The 13,979-nt window shown below is 38.9% G+C and overlaps 1 protein-coding gene across 2 annotated transcripts in view; it reads left to right on the forward strand.

The window, feature by feature from the left end:
• The window catches only part of map2k5 (mitogen-activated protein kinase kinase 5), a 63,363-nt gene that overhangs the window by 44,107 nt on the left and 5,277 nt on the right, over positions 1-13,979 (forward strand). The gene's annotated exons all lie outside the window — the stretch shown is intronic.

Here is a 13,979-nt window from a genome sequence, read left to right on the forward strand (position 1 = left end):
TAAGGCCAAAAACAAACAGAACAAGCCATTCTCAGTATATGTATTACTTAATGTAAGAGGATCAAATTACATACATGATATGTTAATTTAACACTGGGTCAAGGAGTGTGTTTGGTACTGTGACGGGTTTATGTGGCTCATGAAATGAACAAAGGCGAGGGATTTGTTTTTATAGGGAGAGGGTAACAACTCCACAACATGACATTTATTGCAATATTGTGATGGTTTTCACAGTAAAATATTTGTTATTATCTTGTGATAACAATTATAATAGTAATATAGCTCTGTGTAGTTGGTGAAGTCCCTTTGTAAAAACACTGACCGACCACAACGTTCATGGACTCTTATCCCAGCAACGGCGGTACAACATAATTTTTAAACATTTAATGTTTTATTTAATCACCCAAATTTAGTAATTTGGTTACTAACACCATTATCCTGTGGGTGACAAAAGTCAGAAGTGATATTTTTCTTCAGTAGTAGGCTGTGGGCGACTGGACTTGCTTGTGTTGAGTTGAATGCATTTCACCTCTCATCCAAGAGGCTTCTTTAGTTCTTTAGTCGCCCACAGCTAACTACTGAAGAAGATTATGACCTGGATGACTGAGAATCTTCACCGACAAGAAGGGATATTTGTATCACTTTACAAAGACGTTAAGCTTTTGTCACTGAGAAGAAGCTGACAATAGTGTTTTTTAGCTTCCTTTCAAAATCTTCTTCTCTTTTCAGAGCTTTTCACTAAACTGTATCTGTAGAGGCAGCATATTTAGCACAGAGGATGATGGGCAGGCATGGGTCTCACTTCCCTGCAGCTAACAAAAAGTTCTGGAACAGATTACAGGTCCACAACAGTATTAAGTGACTTTTTGTTCTTCTTTTTGACCATGATTGTAATGTCGCAAAATCAGTTATTCTCGCAGTACAGTTGAGGTTTTTTTTGTTGAACTTCCAGCTCTTCCTGTCAGGACTACCCAGATTTTCCCATGTGGATTTGATGATTTTTGCAGTTTTTATTGTTCTAGCATTAGCACAGTGGGGTCACAGCAGTTTGCACAAACTGCCTTTTAAGAGTTGTGACATGCTTTGGTTTCCGTGTCAGCACCAAGGACAGCGACAGTTGGGTCCGCAGAGAGAAAGAGGGGGACGGGTGAAGGTTTGTGTCGTGGGGATGGAGGGCTGGAGGGTGTAAATGCAGAGCTGCTAACACATTGTATGTTCTCAGTCTCACACCAGAAAGGAGGAAATGTTGTCGAGCCATTCATTGTGAATTCTCGCCCCCAGACAGAAGTAATTCCCTTAAGGGCATGGCCTCAGGACTATCAGTTCAGATGGTTGTGTTTAATGTGACTTTTTCACCTTTATTTGAACACAACTCCCCATTGTTTGCACTGAACAGCACTTTTGACTCCAACCATTAATATCTGTGTATGTGTTAGTCTTTCTTCCTTATCTTAAAGTCTGTACACACTGCAGGTGTTAGATAATCAGATAATCAATGATTTGTCCATGACTACATTTGTGTTTTCCTAAAATAATTAAGACAATTTATCTCACTTTTTAAATGTGAGTATGTTCTGCGTCTTGTAACAAATAAATCATTAACATTAATAATTTTGTGGCCAAAACATGACATTTGAAAACATCATCATCTTGAGGTTTAAACAAAAACTAGCTTCAGACATATACTGGATAGGAAACATTATTTCATCCATAGAGAAGCAATGCTTCAGTCAATAAAACTTGTCAAAACGTCATTGGTGTGACAAAAGAAGCAGGATAAAACACAAAATACACTTTCAACAGTTAAACATACAGTATATCCACCAAATGTAATATTAGCATAAATAAGTATGTACTATACAGCCAGGCACACACTGCTCTGGGTCAGTAGGATTCCTGCAGCTTAAACCTCATCAGGAAGACCTTAATCCCACTGGCAACATGAATAGTTTAAATGCAAGTAGATGCAGGAGAATTTGTCATGCCCTCCTGTGTGTACAAACCATTAGTTTGGCTGAACGCAGAACATATAAATACATTATATTCCACTTTCACATTGTCTTGACTACTTTTGCACTCGTACTGTAAATAAGAATATAATAACACTTGATGAGCTTGAACCACAAGCTCTTTTTTGCTGTGTGATCTTGTGAGTTCTCAAAAAAAATGCTTATTTCAGAATTAAAATAATGCTAAAACAAGGGTTACACCAAACAGCTACCACATTTAATCAGACAGTATTTAGAAAATGGAAGCCTCAAGAATGAGCTCCAGCGTCTGTTGTCTCCACATTTTAAGGCCATTTCATACTTTCCATGACCTAAATATTGGCATACACCTGTGTGTGTGATGTTAAGCGGTTATCTAGTTGGAGCCGGTATATTTTCCATTGTGCAGATTTATGTGTCAACTACGTATATTAGGAAAATAAATTGGAATGGAGATGAATGTGGCATTAGGTATGAAAGCGTGGTACGCCACTCCCACGCAGAACCTCACCACAGGTGTGTTTAAATTATGAGCAGACATAGCGATATGGAAACTATAGAGGGGCTTTTTACAGAGCATTACACAGCTGAACGACTGTCTTCACGTATGCTTGTATACTATATCTACATTACAACCCATCATTTACAATGAAAAGGCACTTTTTTTACGCTGTCAAATAATTTTTTTTCTCTTTAGAAATTTCTCTTTTATTGATTGAAGTTTGTCATATCTTTTTTTTTTTTTTCACACAGCGTCCTTTCTTTTAACCAGTCACTGCTGCTCATTCCATCTACATTTAAATGCTGCAGGTCATCGTAACTCTCGTGGTGACATATTCAGCACTGTCTTCGATATTCCTTATTCCTACTTTGTCCCAATTTCTTTTTTTTCATATTTATTGTGATCTCTGTGCTCTTTGTCATATTTTAACAGTTCTATGTCTTCTCCTCTATGTCTTGCCTATATTTTTGTCCTCCTGTAGGCCTTCCATTTCTCCCTCTGCCCCCAATGAACTGAAATATAAGGTCATGGATGCCTGCCTCTGTGGCACCAGCCTGCTGATTGTCTTTCTCTCTCCTCCTCCTTATTCCCCTCTCCCCCCCATTCCCCCAGCCTCCTGAGTACATTAAAACTCTTTACCTATTCTATCTGTATGTTAATGCACCTAGGCACAGCTCCCCTTTCCTCCTCTTCAGCTGTACAGAAAGTGCCACCATTTGCTCTCAGTTTTTATTTGTGCAACTCATTTCTCCTGCTAGGTAATGCGAGAAATCACACACGAGTGTACACACTGAGCAAATAATGTTGTTTTATGACCATACAAACTCAGCTCGTAGCTCTAGCATGCTCATCGGGTTTCAGCATGTGGTTTCTCTAATCACTGGTGTAGCTTTTATTGAAGTTGTTATTGTCATTGGGATTTTAGCCTATTAGATGTTCTTTAAAAGGCTGTTGTTTGATTGCACGCCTGCTCTTGATGGGCTCTGTCCCTGAAGCTTGACGCAGTCTGTAACAACTAGTGTTTATTTCGTTCACAAAAACTCTTGAGTAAATATGCTCCTTAACTACCTTTTTTTCCCCATGACTAAGAGACGAGGCGCTGACGAAAATGTGCTGATGTCAGCTTGCAGAAGCGTTGTTCTGGTCTAAAAAAAGAGGAGACATACTGTATTACTTTGTTTTTTTTTTTACGCAGTAGTTCCACTTTCACGATAGCGCAGAGTTAAGTGGAGTAATCGACTCATATTTACCTGTTTTTTTTTCCATCAGATTAAGTGCAACAAGTGTTATTTAAAAAGCAACATTTTAAACCTAGACAAAGTAAGTTTATTCATTTTTCTATTAAGATGAGACGGTGCCAAATTGTTGAAGCTAAAACCCTGAAAAAGCTGAGTGAGTGTGATTAAAAAAGAACAAGGACATTTTACACACAACAAAGACTAACTGCAATATTACTGATAAGTAGTAATAATAATAATAAGTTACTAATATTTGTACCTGCTTTGATTATTTATCAAAAGTTGGCACTCATTGTTTTTACCTACTTTTAAACAGCATGAATAAAAGGAGAGAGAAAATGTATTTTGATGTTTTATTGTGTTCTAATGATTGCTGTCACTTTTGGTTCATCTGTCTACCATTTTCTGGAGCAAGTATTTAGTTGTTTGGTGCCTACAAACAAAAGATATTGAGGAAAAGAGGGAAAAAAAACATAAACTGAGACTCAAGAACTGGGGAACATAGTTGGCTATCATTTCAATAGTCGATTATTAATTGATTGATTTTGCCAGCCTCTGCTGAATATAGCTTGGTTGCTGTCCGGTGGCAGGATGGCCTGAATTTGTTGCCACTGGAAAACTTTTAAGTTGCTCAATAAAACACGCTAATTAATTAAACCCAAATTAACCACCATAAAGGCAGTGTTGTTAAAGAGCCTACGATCACACTCAGGAGAATTTTAAAGTGTAACTGTGTACATAATTTTGGTAAGGCCATTTTCTATATTTCAGAAGGCGCATTGTTAACAGTCTTTGCAGTCAACTATTTCACTTCCATCAGTGGCACATTTTGTTTTATAAGAAACAGTGCAATATTGAGAAAATAACTGCAGTAAAGTGTCTATCCAAAAAGTAATGGTGAAAATAAGGTCCCATAGTACAACTATGGTCGTGATCTCTACTGAAGAGCTGGTGTGTCGCCTGTGTTTTTACATACCAGTACATGGATTTTAGAAGATTGTCTGGAGCTGTATAGCACTTAACCTGCTTGTAGCTAATCCCATTTTACTTAAGCATGACAACATTTATCCTGATCTCTTAAGAGAGTTGCTGAGATCCCTAACCCTAACCCATATGTATCTGAACTTGGTAAATGAAACTCTCCATGTTAAATTTAAATTGCCATTTTGTCCATTATAAGAGATAGGATTTCTTGAAAATTTGATAAATGTTTGTGACATCATCAGTGTGTAGATTCTTACCAAAATTGAATGGGGGCGTACTTGGTCGATCCCCTTATTCATCACAGAAAGGACAAGCACAAAACTTGATAAGAACAACCTCCCTGGTGCAAAAACACTGGCCATGTCGATGAATTTCTGAGATAAAAATCCGATTATTTTTCCAATATCAAGTTTGTGTGTGGGATTTGGCAACATCCATGCATTGCATGTTAAAGCTGAATATCCTTCATCTCACACTGCCCACCCTGCCTTTCCAGCTGTGTAGGAGTTAATAACTTAAGGCTAAAATTAGTTGTGTTAGCTGTCAGTTATCAAATATCAAAAGGTTATAGTTTGCTCATGAAAAACATGGTGAGCCAGCATGGCAGCCTCGACATAGAGAAGATGTAAACATAAGGGGCTCATTCTCAGGAAATTGTGAACTAAAAAGAAATTGTTATTTCTCCCTAATGGAAAAAAAACACACTGGACCTTTAAATACTTGCCAGTTGCTCAAGCTGTGGGTTTATTGCAGTGTGCAGAATGTGACAAGTATATCAGAGGCTTGAAATGTGACACGTCACCAAAAAGCCTCAGCACCAGTGGAAGCGCAGAGTTGATCTGAGCGCGGATGGTTTACACCGTGACTCATAATCCGTTTGTCAGTTTGTTGGACACTAATTAATCAAGAAGGAATCTCTAACCGAGCTCCATCTGTTTCAGTCGCAAAGCGTCTCGGTAAAGAGAGCCTTTCCTCCCATTTCTTCTTAAGTGCCTTCTTTTTGTAAAGGGTGGCATGATGAGCCATCAGAGAGGAAAGTGAGTGTGTGTTTTTTCTCTCCTTATACTAATGCATCTTTCATTGGGGACACCCTATCCTGTCATCATAAGCTAATGACGTTGGTCAGTTGAGGAGACTTTCCATTGGCCTGCTCCCAGGACGAAGGCTGCAGGTATTTGGTGATGACCCATCCTGTCTGAGGTTTCTTGTTTTTGGTTCTAACCAGGCTGTCTTACTCTTCTCTCTTTTCCATCAATACAAAACCTGCTCTGTGTGCACTATCTTTATTATGTAGCAGGTTTTTTTAAAAAAGGACAGAAAATGTTGTTACTTTGAGCCTCATATTTGTTCATTAGCGGACCAAATTCAGCTCCTGGTTTCATGTGTTAATTTGAGCGTGTGGGAGAAGAACAAGCATGATGACCCTCCACAGCCTTATAGTCTTTGATTGTGATTTGATGGACGTTTCATTTCTCCCCCCTCTTCTCCCTCATCATCCCTCGCTCCCCAGCCAGCAGCCTTCAAACAGCCTTTTAGCACCCTTGTCAATGCAGGCCTTCTATTCTGCCTTTCTATTCATACACACACACACAGACAGCACAAACCCCCCCCACCCCCACCCCAACCCTGGAGACACCAGATGAGTCCCTCGGTCTTTCACAAAAGAACCCCTCCTGTCTGTGGCTCTCCCTAAAATCTTTCACTTTTTCATACACACACAGACAGGGGCTTGTGTAGCTAGTCTTCTAAGGACACTGCACTGACTTAAATAAGACAGCAAGTGTTCCCAACCTTAATTCAAATCTTCGCCCTTAACTTAACCAGTTCCTCAGAAATTAAGTTCTGCCTCATTAGGACCAGGTTGTGGGCTCCATGAGGACTACTGGTCAGTGTTTATGCCAGACAAAGGTCCGACACACACGCACACACAGATTTGACCATGTATAGCACCAAACCTCCAGTAAGTGGATGTTTGTTGACTGGTTAATAATGAACCTTGTCATCATAGTAACCACTCACCCTCCAATTACACTGTTTATTGGGTTGCTCTTATCTCTCGTGACTCAGTGACTCAGCTCTTAGAACACGATTTGTAAATTATGTTCACATTTTGGGGAAAATAGATGATAAAGCACTTGCACGTATGAGTGGACACCAGTGTGATTGACAGCTGGTATTGTCCAATAGGTGCCTGGTTGCAGGAGACATCTGACTTTGTTGTTGCAAACCCTCAGCATGGTGCCAGTCAAATCACTTGCCGTGAGGCTACAAATGGGATGTTCAGATTCTCATGATTGATGTCACGACCAGTTGTCAAATGGTTTTGACGGCGTATTTTACCTGGGACAGATTTTCACAGCCTTTACAGCACTAGAGGTTCAGGAAATGCAGATCAATTGCATGCATGTAAATCGTCATGTGACACCACATCAGTTAAGTCACATGAGCATTGTGACAGGTCAGTACACTTGTTGTACTACTTTGTGTTGTGTTGTGATGTGCTTGCAGCTTTTTTTTTGGCTTCCTGTTGTCTAAACTTTTCTGTCAACACTTCTGCTGCCAAATGTTTTAGCATTGCACCCATGGGTCTCTCTTGACATGTCCCCCATTCACACTGTGTGAGACTGCATACTGTACTGCAGCATCCCTGTTCACTCACATACATTTGAATGATAGCAGAAGACAGAATTGCTTAGTAGTCTTTAGTAAAAAAAAGACTTAGTAATAGTGATGATGACCAGGAACAATAAGCACTTAAAGTTCTTAAAACACACTGTGTGAGACAGCCTTGGTTTCCCTAAAGTTCTTTTTTGTGGTTCAAGTGTGGTTGAGTGAGTTAATGCCACACTGTTAGCTCTGTGTCACTTCTGCTTCTTTTTGTAAGTTCAGTTTTGTTATTATATGACGTTGGTGATTGCAATTCTTCTTTTGGATTTATTTATGTGATTCAAACTTATTAAAACAAGACAGCAGTAGACCCAGCAGTTCCTGTGTCCCTGTGAGCTAAAAACAGTAGTTTCCTCTCTGGACGTTGGTTCGGGGAAACACGAATAACACACATTTTTTGACAGGGACCATACAACTCATTCATTAATAGAGAAAATAATCAACAGATTAATCTATAATCATTAGTTGCAGCCCTAATATCAACTCAAGTATCCACTCGGAAACACTGCAGCAGTCGGTGTTTCCAGTGGGAGCCAGTGATTAGCATGCAAATCTGTAAAGCCCTAGTTATTCTATCTACCTCTTCACCCTTTTCTCTGTCTCTTTCTCTCACACACACTTTGACACACACACCGTGTTTCCCTCCGACATCATTCTAATGAGGTGATGACCAGTCTCACGTTATAATTGCTTCAAACTGCTTTTAATTTCTTCTGAGGGTATTAATCATACATAGTGTTATTTAAAATTGCATAAATTAATCTTAGATTAAACAGAGCCTTCAAAGGCTTCCAACAATTACAGAGTTAGGTAGGAATTTCCCCAGGGTTCAGGCTGATTCTGTTCGAGCAAAGCCGTTGCAGGTGATTATCCCATTTTGATGTGGCCAGACGGTGATTAATGTAACTTTTAAATGGGTCCGTCCCCCGTCACACCTTCATCCGCACACGCGCACATAAACACACCACTGCAGCAGAAAGTCAGAACACCTAAAGTGACCCAACAAGTAGTTACACGCTCGGTAGTTATTACTCCTCACTTACATGTTTCACACTTCATTTAATTTGTGGGGAAATTAATTATTCTGTGATTGTGTTTGTCAGTGAATTAATGAATCCATTTCTTTGGAAGATGAAACTCAAAGGTTAATGGGAAACATAACAATTTAGAAAAGCAAGAAAAACTCTGCGACTGTGACACAAAATAAATGTGTGTTTATATTTGTGAAGTTAGCTTTTATATGTTAGACAAATGCTCAGCTCTCATACACTACAGGTCAAAGGGTTTAAATATATCTTTTTTTCCAACCGAATCCCTGAAAAGAGATTAATTTTTTTAAGTTTTTATTTTTCACTTGGACTTTGTGAAAAATATATTCATTGGACTGACAAATGAAGTTTACCCAATAGTCACTGAGTCATAGATGCTTAAATGCTGCTTTTCTGATCACTGTATGAACTAAATTTGACTCATTTTTTAAATCCGTGTTGGCTTATAGATTTAGATGAATCGCTTTCCACCTTTCAAACTGTTTCACAATCATAATTGCAGACACAGATCTGGTTTTTCCTGTATGTTAGAGGCTAAATAGAAAGGTCGATGTGTTTTTCATGTGCTGTACCTGTAAACAAACATATGGTAAACAATGTAGTGATCCAGCGGAAAAAGCGAGAAATGGGAAACGAGCGAGGAGACACGCATGCGTAAACACCGGACCAGCTTTTTTTTTCCAAATGGCGAGAATTGAAAAACACAGGGAGGGGGACGGTTGGCGGGGAGTTTTTAAAAACAGTGAGGATGAAGTGGTCGACGATGGATGTTTACGCTGGAGTCGTAGAAAAGATGTACATGTAAACTGTAGGGGGAGCTATGTAGAGAAAAAGCGACCAGACTTGCTCTTTAAAAAGTGGGTCTACATATCAAAAGTTTGGGAATGTATTCTGTCATGAAGTTGTAAATTATATCCAGCAAATGGGACACTGCTTCATACTAACACAGTGTTTTAGGGCCTTTATGTTTGTCTATCTGCTGTGTGTGTGTGTGTGTTTGAGTGTGTTATGACGAGACACACCAAGACACCTTCATCCAGGTCAAATTCCCGCAGATGTGTCCGGCCTGTCGGGGTTAATTTCTGGAGCAGAGGTGGAGAGCTGAATTTTAAAAACATCACTCAGGACTTCCTCCTTTAATTCTGTATCACTCCCTCTCTACTGAGGCAAGCGAGAATGATTGATGAGATGGGTGTTCAGCACGTAGGGGTGCCCAGGAGCGTCCACTCCACCCATCGCATACTGACACACTACACATACACACACACACACACACGCCTGCACTGATATGAGAGTAATTAACCTCAGACTGTGTTAACCCCAGCTGCCCATTAGAAGGACAACAGGATTGATGGGACTCCCCCCCAGTCCTTCACTGTCTCTACAGTTTGTGCAGGATTAGAGCAAAGTGTTACCATTTTCCCCTTTTAAAATACATACAAACTACACAATTGTGGTGACTCCGTGTTTATGATCAGCAGTAACATCAACAAGCAAAGAGACTCAATAAGTACAAAACAACTTCCTGTCATGTGCTCTTTACCCAACTAACCAAACTGGGGTTCTACAAAAGCTTAAAGATTAATATTTATTTATTATATTATATTATTTCATCTTCACTTTAAGATATTTTCCTGTGCAAACTACAAATAGGCAGGAAGAGTCTCGGGGGGAGAAAAGTGGACCGTCAGTACCAAGTCTGTCCTACTTTGCTGCTAATCTTACATTGTCTGCACCAGTTTGGGTGTTGCTGCCGGGTATTTAACATTGTCTGACCCCAGGAGAAACAGCTGACAACAGTACTGCTCACCTTGGAGTCACTTTCTGCGTCAAACACGATTCAAACTACAGACTTGCTAATGTTGTAGTGAGATGGTGTTTTCATACCCATAAGACACACACACACACACTACAGCCTTGCAAAGCACAGCAAAGTCATAAGAAAATATGTTTGTGTCATGTTGGAACAAACATTTTTGCCCATTTGGTGCTACACTCAATCAGAACAATAACAGAAGATGGAGATCAGCTTCTCCCAGTTGGATTCATTGTTTAGGAGTTTCTTTAACCTGCACACACACATTGTCCTTCTCTACAACAAAAATGTGATTAAATAAGGCAAAAATGCTGAACTGGGCTGTTTTCTGTGTGTTTCTTGGTCGCTCCATAACATGGATGTGAACATGAAATCATTAGTTCCATATTCAGTCATAACAAACAGACTTTATTTTTTTAAGTGGAGAACCACATTTTCTACAAATCTGATGTAAGATTTTTTTTCAGTCTGAACCAAAGTTAGTGGCCTGACTGTCTGAGCAACCTAGCAAAGCTGAAATGTCCCTGTCTATTTAAACTGTAGGTTGCTTATTGACTGATGCATACAAGAGTTTTTCTAGGGTCGATTCCGATCTCTACGTACATTGTATTTCTATAGCACATTTAAAAACAACCTCAGTTGACCAAGTTGCTGCACAGACAAATAAAAACAACAATTGAAATAAAAGATATGCTAAGGTAAGTAATAAATACATTAGGTAGAAGTAGGTCATTAATGGAAAAATGTCACTTTTAGTTTCAGAGAACAAACATGTTGACTTAAATAAGTAAATAGATAAATATTTTCCCTGTATTTAAAGATTCATTAAATAGTATTCATCTGATGCTGGTTATTTACCTCTATATAACATATAGTACATTTAAAACACTTTTGATACATCGACTGACACTGGCCTTTATTCTGTTTCAGCCCACACAATTTATTGGTCAAGTTAAACTTGTGACCTTGAATCACAGAGGAAGTGTCTTTGTCCACAGATCCCTCCGTTGTGACTGATGTTTTTACTTAGAAGTGAGCTCCTGTTAACGGTGTACAACAGTGACAGTCGCTTGTTGTTAAGGACTGATTTAGTTGAAATCAGTGTTGACAACTTCATTTAAACCGGCCAGCTGCAGGCTTGTTTGTCTAATTGGACACCTCGACAGGACAAATAAAAATCGTGGTCGGACTCCGTGGACTTGCCTGCTTTAGCGCTTCCTCCCCTCTCACCTCTGCCTCCCCTTCTGTGACCTCTGTGACCCCAGGCTCTGCTCTGTAAAAGCCGATCAGATGAAGCTGGTGATTGGAGCCGCTGTCATTGAGACATCACATGTGACATCTCTGTTTAAGCTGCGCCGCAGTTAACAAGTGAACACGGCCAGCATTTTAAAGAGATTCTCCTCTTCACATACGATATATGTTAGAGGACATGTGGAAAATATGACAACTATGATGTTACTTCTGTTGAGGATTTCTTTTAGGCGTTTCTACAAATAACTCTCAATGACACAGTGCATTTTGTCATGATAAATTGAAATGAACGGGACCACGACAAGACAAGCTACCACGCTATCGTACAAGACGTCACCTCAAACAGACAGAAAACAGTGACCACTGCAGTGGTGGATAAACATATGCTGTGGCCCTTTAAGAGCAGCAGTGACGTGCTGCGACATCAAATAGTGTCACTTCCTCTTAGGCTGGCGCTGTACTATGTCTACGAGTACTGCCTCCTACCATAGCTCCACTGATTTTAATTTAACTACTTTGACGATCAGTCGGCTGGAAATACACTTGTTTTCTTTATTTCATCGCAGCCCTCACCAATAACATTGCATACTACTGTGATATAAAGCCGCAGTGACTAGTGTGTAACTGCTCAGACACTGGGGTATGGATCGGGCCACATTCTTCTGTTCTAACCTGAGAGAATATTGACCAAACTAGACCCGGTAGAGTTAAAGTAAGCTGAAGCAAACTCTGATTGTCATGGTGGTTGTCGTCTTTAATCAACAGAAGTTATCGTTACATCCAGGAGGAAGAAACTACGGCCGTGTTTCCACCAAGTGGGACAGTTCAGTATTAAATTAACTGGCCCCAACCGTTCCATTTTTGGCACGCTACCCAGCTCACAAAGCTTGGCGTCGCGTTGCGACAAACAGCCACGATGTCGTCGTTTACCGCCGTCGCACCAAACCGGGTCCGACCCGAGCCAGACAACATTCACGAAAAACCAGTCAAGATTAAGACAGTTTTTGCTGTATACGAAACCACATTTTTCTCGTCACTTTAAAATGAGTGACAGAGACAGTTTGTTGGTGCCACTGTTTCCTTTTATCGCAAAGCTTGTTTTACAACCTGTTATGACTCATTTAGATCGTTAAATTCCAACGTTATTTATCTTAAATGCCCTGACAAGCCATTAGTTAAACGTTTTGCATTTAAAACAAAATCTGTCGGCCATTAATATTTAAGACTGTTCCACTTAGGGTTATTTGTATTTTATTATTATTTCTTCAGAATAATTATACAAGTAGAAACTCAACAGCATACTCCTCATCGCAGTGTGATAACGTTTGGCGCGTCAATCTGTTTGATAATAAAATAATATTGCAGAATAAGAATAAAAAATGTGTGATAGCTGTTAAAATATACTTTTCTCTGTTTTTTTTTTACGAGGAGGCTCATTACTTGTGTTTTACGGCGATTTCCGTTCTTTTTGTTGTTTTCAAAAGATGACAGTTATTCTGAAGGTCATGTATGACGTTCGGTTATGTGTTTGTTCCAGAATGTGCAGTTTTAATACAAAATCTCAACATCACACAACTGCGGAACAAAAATCAGATTAAATAAATGTAAATTGTGATTTGCCATGAAGTTAATTTCATTCAAAATGTAGTTTTCATTGAGGATATGATGAATTTTGAAATCGATTTCTTATTTTAGTAAGAAATTTTTTTAATTTTGGTTAGGGAAAAAATTGTTAAATCACAGAAGCAGTCTCATTTGTTTTCGGTTAGTTAGATGAAGTTCCTGATACACAGGTACAATGGTGTGATTGTGTTGTGTAGAAAATGATTAATTATTACTTGTATGATAGCCTTGGTTTCACTCTGTCTGGTTGAAAAATATTCTATGATAGCAGTGAATTTAAAATTTAAATGTTCTATTTCAACTAAAAACAAAAAGAAAAATATTAGGTAAAAATTAAAACTGAAAAGCAATTATAACAACAACGATATTCTGTGTCAAATGGGGAGGAAGTGTACACTTTTGGAGCCCTTAGCTTAATGTTAAACAGTCAATTTCCAGCTTTTCATGCACTTTGGTTATTATATTCATTAGTGTTATTAAAACAAATTAGGAGACGAGGAAGAAGATTCAAAATGAGGGAAATTATCATTCCATTATTGACAATGTCCCGTAATTTGACTCCTTTGACTAACACAGTGATATTTTGGTCTTAGTTTGCAGTAATTGTTTGTTAAACAGCCCTATTACTCTCACTTCATGCTGTTTTACCTCATATAATACATCATTTACATTTGCACATCATTTGTGCAATTTCTTTTTTTAAATCAACCAAATAGCTTTTTTTAAAAGATTAATTAAAAGTGTAGCTAGTAATTTCCTGTAAAATGATGTGTTAACTGATACTTATGTGTGAGGAACAGTGAGGAACAAGTTTGCGCTTCAAATGAAATCTGTAAGGACTGATTTAGCTGCAAAGGTATG

The sequence above is a fragment of the Solea senegalensis genome, linkage group LG7, assembly GCF_019176455.1.
Source record: "Solea senegalensis isolate Sse05_10M linkage group LG7, IFAPA_SoseM_1, whole genome shotgun sequence".
Lineage (NCBI taxonomy): Eukaryota > Metazoa > Chordata > Actinopteri > Pleuronectiformes > Soleidae > Solea > Solea senegalensis.